The sequence below is a fragment of the Camelus dromedarius genome, chromosome 35 (genome assembly GCF_036321535.1).
Source record: "Camelus dromedarius isolate mCamDro1 chromosome 35, mCamDro1.pat, whole genome shotgun sequence".
Taxonomy (NCBI): Eukaryota; Metazoa; Chordata; class Mammalia; order Artiodactyla; family Camelidae; genus Camelus; species Camelus dromedarius.
Window position 1 is genome coordinate 6,598,087 of NC_087470.1, and position 13,038 is coordinate 6,611,124.

The window sequence follows — 13,038 nt, forward strand, 5'->3', positions numbered from 1 at the left end:
CGTGGAGGAGGCCCAGCCCTGGGGGCCAAACCCACTTCTCTTAGAAATCAGGAGGGGGTGGCTCTTTGGTTATTTACTAACAATGTCTAGTACGCAGCTGTTCTGGATTTATAAACTGCCTAGGGCATGTAACACATGTAATTTAATGTCTTAAAGGAAACTTTATGCATCTTTCTGGTAAAGATTTCAAAGATATTATAAAATAAATAGGACAGAGAAGCACCTTCTGAGGACCCACTGAACCCAGTGTTGAGAGTCCCCCTTTGCTCCTTCAATCGCAGGGTCATTGTCGGATGGATTCACTTGTCTGTCCATCAGGATTCTCTGCTCACAGCTTCCAGAAACTCTGGCTAACGCTAGCACCACAGAATCCACAGGAGCTACCGGAAGGACCTGGACCAGCCTCTGTCATGAGGGAAGGTAGGAGCCCTGTGGCAGGTCCTTTGGGAGCCTCTCCGCACTCTGCCTTGTCCTTGCTCTGCCAGGTCAAGCATCCACGGGCTGCTCTCTTCCACCCTGAGGTGTGCAGGACACGTGGATGGGGTGGCACTGGGCCAGGCAGACCTACCCAGTCTGTTCTGTGGCCCCAGGGGATAACCCGTACCTGGCCTTGAACACTGCAGTGCAGCCTGAGGGAAGGGATGATGTCAAGTCATCATCCTAGAGCGTGTCTGGTTCTGTTAAGACAGATGCCACTTAGGCTGGCAGGTGAGACCAGGGTCGTTGGTACTGAAGTGCAGGGGTGTCCCCGGAGACCACTCAGCTTGCTGTGGGCATGCACATGCCATTCTTGGGCGCTACCTCTGAGCCACTGTCCCTCCTTTATAGTTCCCTCTGTTCTAGGTTGAGGGTGTGCTTTGCAGGGTATTTAGTGTTTTCCCGGGAAGCCAGAATAGCCAAACCCGGAGGTCAATGTTTTGTTGTCAGAATGGGTAACTCGTTTCCTTGGCTCCCAGATCTTCTCCTTGTCATATTTGTCCCACTTTTGGAAGCTCGTCGTCTTTATCTTCCCAGCCTGCCTTATTTAACAGAGCCCTTGTCCATTTTACCTTGCTTGCTTTAGTTGTCTGTCTGTGAACCTTCTCCAGCTTTGCTTTTAATGAAACATGTAGCTAGAACTGCGTCCGTTACCCTGCGGTCAGGAAGCACCATAATTTTTACCCAGACAGGGTGATGCTTTCTGATTTATTCCAAATACCTCTTTTGATGAGGGCTAGCATTTTGTTTATGTTTTGGAGGCTGTCGTATTTCCTCAGTTAGCCTGAGAGAGAGGTGAGTTTTTCACTTTTACTCATCCGACTTGCTGAGCTCCAGCAAATGGGTCATACCTGTTACCATGTTCGAGGTGTTAGCAGAGGTGGCTGCTGGAAGTGGTTACAGGTCTCTGTACTGCACAGTAAGTGGGTTTAGCTGAATCAGAGACCCTCCTGTCCCCAGTGTGACTTGTGAGTTGCCGTGTTGTGGTTTCCAAAGAACTAAACTTAGTATGATACACTTGGATTGAGAATCTGTCCTATAGGTTATCAATAATAAACTAAATAACCAGTGGTCATCAACTATCTTGTATATAAAAGACACACATGATGGATTGATATTTTAATGACAGAAACAGAACATTTGTCTGTGTCAGGCCAGATTTAGGCAAAGCTTAGCATTTCTGTTGGTGATACTGAAACTCCAACTGCTGCTCTGAGTCTCTTACTGTCTCTCACCTGTTTATCATAATTAGAAGGTGGCTCATAAACTTATCCCGTGTAGCATGTTAGCTGATAATCCCTTAAAATATGTTATTCTTTGGCATATTTGCATTTCACTGCTAGTCCAAGAAATAATCAAATTGGTGACTCCCTGGTGCTGGAATGATTTTGGAGAGTTGGATGGGAGAAGTAGACACACACCCTTCTGCTTCCTTATGAGGCTGGTTCTACTAAGTTGATGCTCTCAGATCGTCAAGTAACAAAAATGTCATATCGATGCTTTGCTCTCATAACCTCACACACTGAATTTTTCTAGTGTTTTTTTTAATTGAGGTATGGTCAGTTACAGTGTGTCAATTTCTGGTGTACAGCATAATGTCCCAGTCATGCATATATATACATATGTTCATTTTCATATTCTTTTCCATTAAAGGTTACTAAAAGATTGAATATAGTCTCCTGTGCTATATGGAAGAATTTGTTTTTTAATGTGTTTTTAACACTTGCAAATCTCAAACTCCCAAATTTACTAAAGTTGTCCAAATTCACTGCTGTAGCTCAACTTGCTCATCATGAGCATGAGCCCAGTGATCCACTGAGGTTTTCTCTGAAACTCAGACTGTTTGAGTGGAAGGTGCTCAGTGGGAAACACCTGGACTGTGCTAGTGCATCCAGCCCTCCACATGTGCACCCGCTGTGGGCAGCCTGCCATTTTCATGTGATTTAAATTTGTATGGCATAAACATCTGAATTCAGTAGACTGTTAACGAAGCATCTGAATTTTCTTTCAACAGGATAGCTAGATGGCCATAAGCAGTGAATTAAAAAAAAAAAAACAAAACCTTCAAACTCCATAATTGGAAGATATTGAAAATTCTTCATACCAGCGGTCTGAAATCAGGGAAAGGACTGGGAGGCCCTCCCTGAGTGTGGCCTGGCAGGGGGCCCTGTCACGGATTCTGCATGGGTAACGCTGGCCGTGGAGAAGTTTTGGAAGGGGAAACCAAAAAGCTTTGGATCTTTTCCTGAATTTTTTTGATGTGCTTCTAAAGCAAGAAAAACCATCTGTAAAAAGGTGAGAATAATACTGAATGGCCTCTACTATTATGCAGATCTTTGCTGTCTTTTCAAGGTCCTTTGCAGCTCACTTAGGACTTACACCTTTTTGGAGAAGAGATCTGTGAGACGTGTTTTGGATGGAACTTTGCAGTGCTGGCCACTTGACAGTTGAAATATCTCTTTAAGACCACTAGTTTAAGGCTTAAAACCCTTTTTATGATTTAAGGGGCCTAGTTTACATTTAAAATGATACCCTAGGATATATTTTAAACTTTCACGGTGGGGTGTATCCAGATCTTGGGAAAGGTCTCAAACAGAGAAAGAGCTTTTCCTAAAGGATGAGTGAGCTGGAGAGAGCAAAGCTGACACTTATCCCTGTTTTACTCCAGACCAGGATAGGTGGACAGCAGAACAGTGTGGTCCTGCAGAAGCTGAAGCCTGACACTCCTTACACCATCACCCTGTCCTCCCTGTATCCTGATGCAGAAGGAGGTTGGATGACAGGAAGAGGTGAGACCAATAAGTGAACCTGGACTCCTGTGGCTTTTATAGTAACCATCATGGGGATGGAATCACATCTTCCACTTGGAACACTGGGGTGACACAGAGTTTTGCTAGACTTTTAAAATGCATGTTAATAATGCTCTTCTTTTTTTCTTTCTTTTCTTTTCTTTTCTTTCTTTTTTTTTTTTTTTTTTTTTTTTTTTTGGTCTCTGTTGGAGGTGGGGGTAATTAGGTTTTATTTATTTTTTAATGGAGGTACTGGGGGTTGAACCCAGGACCTCGTGCACACTAAGCATGCACTCTACCCTTGAGCTATACCCTCCCCGCAAGATCTAAATTGTTTTTAATATCCTTACTGGAGTTATCTGCCTCTGGTCTTGGAGAAAGTTGTTTATTACCTTCTAGGATAACACAGACAAAAAAAAATTGTGTACTCTGAGGCTACAATACCATGTGGAGGGATGAGACATGTACCCGATGATCACAGACATTTTTTCCTTTATTCACTACTTCAACAGATATTTGCGGGGCACCTACTAAAGGGATCCTGTGTTCTAGGGTTCCCAGGACCCCTGAGTAAACCTGGTCTTTGTGTGTGCTGGTTTGTTAGGGTCACGCATGATGTGCTTTCTGTGCATTTCAGAACCTTTGAATACAGTGAGGAACCTCAGTGTATGACCCTTCCACCAGCACTTTGCAAGTTCGCTGGGAGCACACAGAGCAAAATCCTGGTCAGTATAAGCTCTTCTATGCACCCGCAGCAGGTGGTATGAAGGAACTGGTCACTATTTCTGTAAGGAAAAGTGTGTGTTAGTTTCAACTGTAGATTGCAAAGTAGAGATCAAGAGTTAACCAGTTTACTGTAGCCCTGAAGAAGTTCATGTTCCTTCAGTAGAACTTGATGGAGGGTGGTCGGTTGGGGCCTCAGAGCCTGGGTGATGGGGGCTTTTGGGGGACTGGGGCTGGGGGATCAAATCATTCCAGGGGCTTTTCAAATAGGAGTTGGGCGTGTGCAGAGAGGTGATCATCACCTCTTAAAACAGTTCATATGGGGGCATATCCTTAGGTCCCAATACTCCGGAACCTCCTTCGTGACTTGGTCTTGAGTTAGTATTTTGAGTATTCGGTTGTTCAAAGTATTATTTCTTGTACAAGGTTTTCAAATCAAGTACTTTACATTTTATTAAAATCTTTAGGTGCCAATCCCTGGGAACACCAATGATGTCGTTCTAAGGAATCAGCAGCCGGATGCCCCAGACACCATTACAGTGGTTCCCCTCTATCCTGAGGGTGATGTAGTGCATACACCAGATACTGGAAGGACATGGAAGTAAGAAGACAGACAAATTTAGCGTTTTCATGATGCATTTTGCTTTTTAGTATAGCATTAAGTTAAAAGTATAAAGAAAATTTGGGTAATTCATAATGATGGAATAAAAATGTAACAATTACACATAGTTTACCTCCCAACCCCCACCAATCGTTAATATTTTAGTGTATGAAATAAAGATGGCATTCTGAAATGGTAACTTCAGGATTTGTAAATGTGTACATAGTTATCAGTATTCTCTGTCACTGACAAAAGTTCATGAGTTTTGCTTTGTGCTTGATAAATTTGAAGCAGCGTTTTGTTACTGGATTTCAGTGTCAGTTGTTGAAATCTTGGTCATGTTACTCGATAGCACATTTCTCTGCTGATGAACTGTTTTTTTTGCATTGAAAATCTCTGCTTTCATTTGCTATTAACATCTCGAGAAACCAGTTTATAGTGGTTTTGCAATTCTTTGTAGTATTGTTTAAAGGCTTTGGTGCATACATCTAATTTTTTTTTTTTTTTTGGCTTAAAAATATATGTGCTGTGGCTAAAAGAAAACAAGTGTGGATGAATTCTTTTGGCAAAAGATTAGTGGTCTAGAAAAATGATGTTATTGCTAAAGTGGGGTTTGGGGATAATATATGGATTTAATTTGCATGTTTTCCTAAGTCCCTATTGGGGCAGTTAATTGAGAACTGAGTGTATCTTTGATTTCTCCCTATGTTGCCTTTTCTTTGAATCACAGAAGACATTCAGTGTCTGTCTGTTGAATGAGAAGAAACGAATGATCGAAGCCAGGTAAACTAGCTGCCAGTTAGTTGGGCGTCCTCGGTGTTGTCAGTTCTCATTTAGAGGCAGAGGTGGTAGAATCCTCTTGTCTCTCTCTCCATGACCTGTGCTGGAAAACTGAAGCTTCTTTTCCAATTTCTTGCCCTTGACCCTTGTCCTTTTGTGGCCAACCAAGTACTACTAATTTTACTCCTTTGTTTTTTATTGGCAACAACTTAGCATCCGTAGAGACCAAGACCCTAGTTGGCAAAGTTTGGCTAAATGTGGATTTGGAGAGTTTTCATCTGCTTTTTTATGCAGGTAATTCAAAGTTTAAGGAGGACAGTATTTTATCCTGCTACAGAGCGAAAGTTCAGGAGAAGTGATTACAAAATCTTGACATGTATAAATAGACGTAAGAAATACATGTTGGCTTTTCTTTCCTCAGTGGTGAGAAGAGTGGCCAGAGATGCCCAAGTGTACAGTCTGACCCCAAACAGCCAGGCTGTTGGCTGGGCCCCGCCCCTGGCCAGGGCCTCAGCACCGCGCTGTGTGTGCTCCCCTGGCTGGCAAAAGGCCCCCGGAACCTGTAAGTACTGTTGTCATGTTAGAGCTGGCAGAAGAATTTTGTAGATTTTATGGCGCCTCCTGCTGTAGTTGCTGGCGCAGGACAATAGGTAAGGTGTTGTGGCCCTGTGTCACGTGCACACTCATTTCCTGATGAATTTAGTCCCATGTTTGTGTTGTGCTCAGCAGCCTGTGAGAATGCAGGCCACAAACATGCCCGCGTACAATGCTTAAGTGATTGCTTTTCATGAATTAAATTGTAAGGGTATGAACTGCAGGGTTAGTAAGCAAAAATGAATTTGGGGAAAATGTAAATTAGCTATATGAGTTAAAAAACCCCAGTAGTAAATGCAAGTCATTGATAGACCTTGTCAATATGGGCTTTCATTGTAACACACACGTCTTTGTTAGGAACCTACCTGAAAGTTTGCCTTCATTGGCTCTTAATAGACTGCCCAATCTGTCTTAGTACTATTCTATTTTCTAAGTAAGTTAATAATATAAAGAGCAGAAATTACTAATTTGAGTAGGGAGAGTGTCAGAAAACCTGAGGGAAAGTAAATTTATTAGACTTTACAAAAAGAAGCAGTGACCGTAAACAAACATAAGCACACGAGGAGCCTGTCCGAGTGTTGATTTAAACCCTTGTGTGCAGCAGGACGTGTTCAGAGAGCACTGGCCTTGTCCATCGCATGGAGTAGCTCTTATTTTAATAGAAAAACCTCTCCCTGAGAAGTGTCTCTAACACTCGGGGTGCTTTGGGGTCACTATCATAAGCCCTGGATGTTGTATTTGAGAACCTTCCCCAGGAACATAAATGGGAGGTTGTTGAGGATGCCAAGGGCAAAGTGTGAACTCACATTTAGTGGAGAGGGGATTTCTGAGGGAAAAGTGCATGTAATGCTGTGGCCCGGGCAGATGTCACAAAGTAGCACAGAGGTTGCCTTCTGCTGAGTCTGGGCTCAGTCCTTTACTATAAACATTATTCTGCTAATAAAAGTGTGAGTAAGCATTTGGGTTGTTACCAGACAGAATTTGGCATGTCCTCCCCTCCAGGTTGTGGTGCCAGGAAACACCCCCACAGCGCACTTCGAGCAGCTGGTTCCAGACGCACCCTATTCCGTGAACATCACTGCGCTCTACTTGGATGGAGGGGGAATCCCAGCCCCAGGCGGGGCCAAACACATGAGGCTGAAATCCTTCCCGTCCAGTTCCCTTGTGACTCAGTGAGGAAGGCTGGGCAGGTGGGTGGTGAGGGGGGTGCTGAGAGCCTCCGCCACCTTGCGCAGGTGAGGGGAGGCCTGGCGCCCACTTCTGCCCCGGTTCCCACGTTCACATTCAGTCTGAGGGCCCTCTGGGCTGAGTGAGTGTCATTGGGCTGTTTTCTCATCTGGGGCCTGGGTTAAGGAGAGGTTTCTTCCCTTCTACTGCCCTGCGTTGGGTCTTCTCACCAACTGAGCACTTTTGAAACGTGAGGGCTCAGCCTCTGTGTTTCATTCAGCGGGAAGTGGTCAGCGTAGTTAAAATCCTTTTCTCTCCCAGTCTGTACATTTAGGCTCCAACCCAGTCTCTGTCCCGAAAAGCTCAGCACGTAACTGTAGCTCTGAATGGAGCACTTTCTGCTGTCTAGGGGTCTACGTGAGAAAGGTAGGAGATGCGGATTTTATCACAGGGGTGGAAATACCCCAGAGTGGTGACATCCCTGGGTGCAGTTACTCTGACCTGTGTACAGTTCTTTTATAACCCTCCCTCCAACCCCATGCCCACCTGCTCACAGACAGGCCACTAACTCTATTGTGTTGCTTTATTTAGGACCATGCAGCAGACCGAGGAATCTGAGTCTTTGGAGAGACAACCATCAGCCTGTCCGCGCACTGGGATCACGCTGATGGGCCAGCTCAGCAGCACAGGGTCATTTTTTCTCCCACCGCTGGTGACTCAGTTGATGAATATGTGAGTCTGATACTCGTTCATTTGAGCATTTTGCAACTTCTTGCCTGGTTGGACGCTGAAATTAAGCTTTCTTCTTTAGAAGTGCTGTGATGACAGTTGAGTCCTGTCTCTTGTGTGACAGACTGACAGTGTCCAGTTTGACTCTTGTGTGACAGCCACATTTTATATGACTTTCTCTGACCTGGCCAATCAGAATCCTCCCCAGCTTGGGGGTGGTGATGTGGGGCTGTGCTTGGTGATGCAGTGGGGGCCGAGACTGAGGCAGAAGACCTGGGGTCCCCACTGGAAGTCCTGGACCCGGACCCTCACACAGCAGGGGGCGCTGTCACCTCCCTGGTGGTCCTGCCTCCTGGCTTCCTGTCCTGGGCTCCGCTGGGATCCTCTCACCTGGACCTGCATCAGGGGAGTTACCTTTTAGAAAGTCTGTCAGCCTCCTGGGCTTATTTTCCTTCATACTGCCTGCTCACTTTCCTGTTGGTTTTTTGTGTTTTTCTTACATTGATTGTTTTTAAAATTTCTATCACCCAGAGCACCTTGGCAAAGAGGCACTGGACATCTGACCAGGGCCAGTGTGGTGAGAGCGCCAGCTGCAAAGGGAGGCCGATGTTGGGCCCCTGCCGGCCTATGCACAGCGCCCCGCAGCCCGGGCTGGACCCAGACTGGCTGGGGAGACCTCACGGCCCCTGTGGTTTGGGCAGGCCAGGCCTCACAAGGCCTGAAGCTTTTTTTTTTTAATGTTGTATAAGTTAATCCTGTATTGATTCTTTTTCCTGTTGATACTTGTTTGCCGGTCTGGTGTTTGCAGGTTAATTTTATTTCATTTCTTTCTTGCTCGTCCAGAATAATCCAGTTGATTTTATACACTGATCCTCAACGCAGTAACCATGCCCTAATTCACTTCCTAATTGTGAATGTCTCTGGATTATGATGGGTTTTCCATGCATATAATAATGCCATGCACACACAGTGGCAATTCTCTCACTTAAAGTTTGATCTTTATGCTTCCTATTTTGTTGTTGTTATTGCATTATTATCCTGACAGTGTCTTCAGTACAGTATTGAATAGAAGAGGTGAAAGCTGGCATCTGGTTCATTACAGAGAAAACTCTTCCAGTATTTGCTCATTAATTGTATTGTTGGTTATTGTTACTGAATCCAAACTCATTCTGCTCACTGCATGACAGGCCAGTAAATCAGGAGATGAGGTATAAGGGCAAAGAATAGTTACTTTATTCAGCAAGTTGGCTGACCCAGGAGATGGTAGACTGATGTCCTGGAGAACCATCTTCTCCAAGTCAGAATTCAGGCTCCTTTTGTACTACAAAGGAGGGGGAGTGCTTGGTTGCTGCAAACTTCTTGATGTAGGAATTCTTTGTTCTTGGAATCCTGTGTTCTTGCAGCTGTCCAGGTGGGTGAGATCATGGTGTCCATGTAAGCCTCCAACAAAACAAATGTTGTTTTTTATTGCAACTTGTTATCTTCACATGAATGGAAAAGTGTAAATATCCTTAAAGGTCAGAGCCTTGGGAACAGGCTCTCCTGTATATTTCAGACTATTGGCAACATTGTTTTACAAAAGGTGCAGAGCCGGCAAGTCTGAGCCTAGGAAACAGGGCACAGGGTTAAAATCAAAGGAACAGGTCTAGTATGGAGTCACATTTATTCTTTTCTATTCCATCATCAGTTCACTTAGATAATCAGATTCAGAAAGCTCCCTTCTTTCCTTTTTTTTTTTTTTTTTTTTTTTTCCCAGTTCATGTTGCTCTGAATGTGTTTCTTCCTGTCTGGATTCTAAATATTGTTGGACTCATCATGCTCACTCATGTTAGATTCAGTTTTCTGTTTCCTTTGTCTGCACCTCACTTTGCATTTCCGTCTAGTAAAAAACCAGTTTTCAGTCCCTTTCCTTCCAAAGAATATGGACAATACTTTGAGTGGAATTTCTATTGGTAAAGAAATAAAGATGGAAATCTTTATTAGAGTTCTTCCACAGGAGGAGGAGTAACTACAGCTGAAGTGACCTGGATAATCGCAACTGCCTGCAGGGCCTGCCTGAATGGTTGCAGATTTCTGTAAAGCAGAATTGAACTGTCTTTTTGTTTTTGAACAAAAGACAAGAACTTGCTGCCTTTTTAAGTTCCTCTGCTGTGCTGTTTGCATTTTCTTAGACTGCTGAGTGTGTGATTCCTGTACTTGGGCACCTGGGCTCTATGAAACTTAATGCCTGGTGCAGGATGCCTTCTCTTTATTCCCACATTGCTCATCCTACAGTGCTGCACTGACTCATCAGAAAAGGGTGTTAGTGTGGACATACGTTACTGTGCCATAGAGTAAGCCCGTCCCTGCCACCCCCACCTTCCTCACCCACTCCAGAAATTGCAAGAATAGGACTCAAAATATATTTTTACTACAGAACCACAATTAGACAGTTGCTCAGAGTTAATAATAGCAGCCCTCTTCTGTGTAGCAAAACAAAACAGACACACACATCAAACCCTCAACACTTTTAATGAGCTGATTCTGGATGTGCTGTACTCTTTTCAGTTTCATTTAGATATTTTTACTTAGCAGGAAGATCCCTAAGAACAATGTGCAGAGATGATAACTCACCTGTGCTGATGCTCTTACCAGGCTGCTGTGGCTGGTGGTACCACCACGCTGTGGCGACTGCCTGTCCTCCTTGTATCTATCCATCTTATTATAGTTTTCAAAGCAACGTTAACACTGTTCTTTCTCAGTACAACTTTGCAGGATAGGCAGTGCAGGTTTTCGTATCAAGTTTTGTATATAAATGAACACTGAAGTTTAGAGACTTGAAGTGTCCGGAATCAGAAGTGATTAGGTGGCAAGACGTAGTCTAGTAGGATGAAAATCAGTCTGTGCACTTTTGTTCTGGTTCCAGGTTCTAGCTGCTTGAAAGATAGGGCTGAGTTCTGGCTCTGCCACTGGCTGTCTTGGGAAAATTGCTTAACTTTTCCAAGCCACAACTTCATTCTTTGTAAAATTGTTTGATACAGATCTTTTTATGATTGATGGTCTTGTAAGTGAGATAATGTGAGTTAAGCCAGCACAATGATCACCAAAGGAAGTGCCCACGGTTACCATTATTATATTATTATTATATTATATTATATTATATTATATTATTATTATTATTATTATTATTATTATTATTATTATTATTATTATTATTAATTATTACTAATGTTGCTAAATGTTCACATTATCCCAAGTATATCCTTTTACAAATTGTATAGCATTTTTATTTGTTTTGTGTTTGTTTTTATTGAGATATAATAGGCATATAACTTTATATTAGGTTCTGGTATACAACATGATTTGATAGTTACATATATTGTGAAGTGATAACCACAGTAAATTTAGTTAACTTCCATCATTGTATATATTTACATTTTTTTCTTGTGATAAGATTCTATTCCCTTAGTAATACCAAATATTTTATGTGGTATTATTACTTATAGTCACCAAACTGTATGTGTCATGACCTCATGTTATTTATTTTGTAAATGTAACTTTGTATGTACTGGCCCCATTCACCAATGTTTCCCCTCTTCTCCTCCCCACGCCTGGCAACCACTAGTCTGTTCTCTGTATCTATGAGCTTTTTTTGATTTTGTCTTATTTAGCTCCAACCTATAAATGAAGCCATGCATGTTTATCTCTGTCTGATTTATCTCATTTAGCATAATGAATGCCCTTAGGGTCAATCCATGTTGATGCAGATAGCAAGATTTCATTCTTTTTAATGACTTAACGGTATTTTGTTGGATATATACACACATACCAGATTTTCTCTGTCCATTCACCCACTGATGGATGCTTAAGTTGTTTCCGTATCTTGATTATTGAATTAATGCTGCAGTGAAAATGAGCGTGCAGATCTCCTCTCAAATTAGTGTTTTCATTTCTTTCAGAAAAATAAGGGTGGAATTGCTGGATCATATAGTAGCCCTACTTTTAGTATTTTGGGAAAATTCCATGTCGTTTAAATTTGTGGCTCCACTAATTTACGTTCCCAACAGTCACAGGTTTCCCTGTTCTCCATGTCTTGCCAACACTTGTTATGTCTTAACTTTTTGATAACAGTCTTCCTAACACATGAAAGGTGATACCTTGTGGTACTGATTTCTGTTTCCCTGATGACTAGTGATACTGGTCCTTTTCATGTGTAATCAGATTGGGTATTTTTAATGTTGTTATTATTGAGTTGTAGGAGCTTTTTTATATATTTTGTATATCAGCCCCTTTTCAGTTATATTATTTGCAGTCCTTTTCTCCCATTCAGTTAGGTACCTTTTCATGTTTTTGTTAATTTCCTTTGCTGTGCAGAAGCTTTTTAGTTTGATATAATCCCACTTGCTTATCTTTATTTTTGTTTCCTTTGCTTTTGGTGTCAAATCCAAAATCTCATCAGCAAGATTGATGTCAGGGAGCTTACTGCCTACATTTTCTTACAGTAGTTTTATGGTTTCTTCATTCATTTTGAGTTGACTTTGTTTGGTAATAAGATAGGTGCCCATTTTCATTTGTCTGCATATACTTATACAGATTTCCCAACACTGATTAGTAAAGAAACTGCTCTTTCCCCATTATATATTTTTGGCTCCCTTGCCATAAATTGTTGATATATGCACAGGTTTATTTATGAGCTTTATTCTGTTCCATTGATATACGTGTCTGTTTCCAAGCCAGCACTATACTGTTTTGGTTATTTTCACTTTGTCATGGAAGTTGCTTTCTTTCACAGTTTTGCTAAGAGTTATTTTCATGACTAGTCAGTGAGTCTTATTAAATATCTTTTTACACTTATCCTACTTAATCATTATTTTATCATTGTACTTTTCTGTTAAGGGGATAATTCACAGTAATTTTTTAAATATTAAAAATACATGTTTAATGAAGTCATATACTTATTGAACATTTAAATTGCTACATAATTACTGTAAAGGTATTAGTAACAATATAATGATGACTACATTTTTAACTATTTAGTAAGCCACTGTAGTTTAGTTATATTACCATATTTTAATTTCATAGTAGGACTACAATGTGATTAATAATAGTATTCTCAATTTTAATATGTGGAAAATGAGATTTATATGGATTAAGTCACCTGCCTAACAAATAGAGTATTGAACATATCAATTCATGATG

The 13,038-nt window shown here is 41.9% G+C and overlaps 2 long non-coding RNA genes across 2 annotated transcripts in view; both read left to right on the top strand.

The window, feature by feature from the left end:
* The first annotated feature begins 302 nt into the window (after positions 1-302).
* LOC135319992 (uncharacterized) lies at positions 303-3,952 on the top strand. The gene is made up of 4 exons (XR_010379133.1): positions 303-420; positions 2,492-2,772; positions 3,146-3,266; positions 3,904-3,952. It is a non-coding gene; the product is annotated as an uncharacterized LOC135319992 (long non-coding RNA).
* Positions 3,953-7,023: 3,071 nt separating this feature from the next.
* Positions 7,024-13,038, top strand: part of LOC135319993 (uncharacterized) — a 31,843-nt gene continuing 25,828 nt past the window's right edge. Inside the window, exons 1-2 of the long non-coding RNA XR_010379134.1 lie at positions 7,024-7,154; positions 7,723-7,863. This is a non-coding gene — a long non-coding RNA (uncharacterized LOC135319993). The remainder of the gene's footprint in view (positions 7,155-7,722; positions 7,864-13,038) is intronic.